The sequence below is a fragment of the Etheostoma spectabile genome, chromosome 6, assembly GCF_008692095.1.
Source record: "Etheostoma spectabile isolate EspeVRDwgs_2016 chromosome 6, UIUC_Espe_1.0, whole genome shotgun sequence".
Lineage (NCBI taxonomy): Eukaryota > Metazoa > Chordata > Actinopteri > Perciformes > Percidae > Etheostoma > Etheostoma spectabile.
The window spans coordinates 1,778,758-1,781,101 of NC_045738.1; the positions used below are offsets into that span (position 1 = coordinate 1,778,758).

The 2,344-nt window shown below is 38.8% G+C and overlaps 1 protein-coding gene across 2 annotated transcripts in view; it reads left to right on the top strand.

The window, feature by feature from the left end:
* The window catches only part of LOC116690735 (CUB and sushi domain-containing protein 3), a 286,959-nt gene that overhangs the window by 172,196 nt on the left and 112,419 nt on the right, over positions 1-2,344 (top strand). The window lies entirely within an intron of this gene.

A 2,344-nucleotide genomic window follows, 5' to 3' on the forward strand; every position in this document is an offset into this window, starting at 1 on the left:
ATAAAGGAAACACATTGAATGAGAAGGTGTGTCCAAACTTTTGGCCTGTACTGTATGTTACTGTTGTGTTTACAACTTGTCTCCTCAAATATCCAGAAAAGGTCAGTTATTGTCGGTTTAAGTATCCCAATCACTTAGATTCTCTCTATCCATTTTGCCACATTTGTGAATGAGTTATGAACAATCTCAATTTCTGTCACCATAATGGATATACAATATAGGGGTATATAGGGTTTTGGCATGGCATAATGCCTTTATAGCAGTTTCGTTTCGCTTCATTTTGTCTATTTTAAGCAAATATATATTTATTATGGAGGAAGCCTTCACACGTAAGTATTACTAATCTTAATATTCCGAACAGGTTTGAAGCCGCACGGGAAAAAAACAAAGTAAATGAATTAATGCTGCTGTCAGACACTTGTATGTTTTCTAGCATAAAGTGTGCAACTAACACAACATCAGCATAGCACAACATCTATTTGTTAAGATTTTATGGTGGATAACAACGGCAACTTTATTCTAATGTGATATCAGTGATGTCATTGTTCCACATAACATTTTTTAAGGTCAAAACAACGAGTAGATTAGAACCAGAAATTCAATCTATTGTTGACATGAAATACAAGTAACTGGTCATGATCCAGTAGCTCTATGATTACAGCAGCAATTGATGGTCTTTGCAAGGTGTGGACCATCTACTGAAGGGACCTCATCTCTCTCTGCATGGTTCTTTGGTTATACAGAACTATGGACACATAATTATACATGCTTAAATATGCATCAACATACACACACATCCCCCATTCATTAACAGATTTACATGCCTTGTCTGCACTCGCTGTTACCCAACTTGTAGATGGACATGCTCTCAGTCTCGCAAAGACACCCACATGTCTACCTTGGGAAGATGAAGAACTGCAGATGAAGTAGGGAAAAATCTATTGAAGTCAGGCCTTGTGCCAGCCTGCAAATAATTCTAGCCATTGAGTGCAGAGGATTTCAAGCCAGGGTTCATCCAAGTTTACTGCCAAGTGGTAAGGGAATAGCAGTGGCACGTGCAATAGTTTTTATCTGGAGATTGAATCTGGCTGCAGCCTCTCCCCTAGCGGCAGTGTACTAGTCCAGAATAGGGATATATATCACAAAAGCTTCAACAAAATCACACTGCTCAATTACTCAAGCCCTCTTTATGGGATATGACGGCATCAGACACCTCTCTCCTGTGAGGTACCTGTGTTTCAAAAGATACATTTCCAGCTCATTGTCCAGCTGTGATTGACCTGGATCGTCAGGCAACACTTTTGCTTTCGATTTCACAAATACAAAGACCGGGAATTAAGGTTTTGCTGCTTAGTAATTCCAGCACCATGCTCTATCATGATTTAATTAGCCTCGCCTGGATGGATGCATAAATGTTTGGGTGAATTTTATGGCCAGTAGTTGCTAGAATAAAGATCATTTTTTTGTTTCTTTCCTAGTGGAGTATGACTTGAAGTCATTTACAGTAAGCTTTAAAAATGTAAGTAATGCATATGATTTTTCAATTTTCAGTATTGTGTAAATGGAGTCTTTTTCAACATCTGCTTATACCATCATTGAACAAGGGTCTTTTTTTCTTTTTTTCTTTTTTTTTTTTAAAGACCCTTGTTCAAAAATACTGATGAGCACAATTTTTTCCTGCACAACTGAGATCAAGGCACCTAAATCTCACACAAACTACATCACTGCTGACTGTAGAAAATCACGGCTGCTCAATATTACATAAACTCACAGATTGCCATGATTCATACTCTGTATGCCCACATGGATGGAATTCACTGTTGGCTTAAACACTTTTTCGAAGGTGTTAAAAAGTAAACCCTGTCACACTGAGCTTGTTTTTAAACAGTGCATTCTTGTTATGAAATAGTCACCCAAGACCAATTAAAGTGTCTGTCCGGGGGTGGTGGGAAGGCCAGGACAGAGGGCTTCTCTGAAGGAAAATGAGCTGGTCTTGAGGTCATGTTACTTCTAGGAGTTTTCTGTTTCTGTAATGTAAGTGGAAAGTATTGCCAGTTTGACTAACACTTCTTTTTATCAAGAAAGCAAATTCAAGAACAACACATTGAATTTCAAATAAATATCCCACACATCGCGATGTGCGCATGCGCAATAGTCACATCGCAGGATGTTGCGATTTTGACGCAAAAACTTTTTGATGCTTGATAGAAAAGTAAACTTTCACCGTTCTCCTTGTACACAATTATTACCGGCCGACCCTTCCCCTTTAAGACAGGTAGCCATGTGGGCAACGTGTGAATGTGGCGTTAGTCCAACGGGGTTTATTGTTATGGGAAGTGAGGCT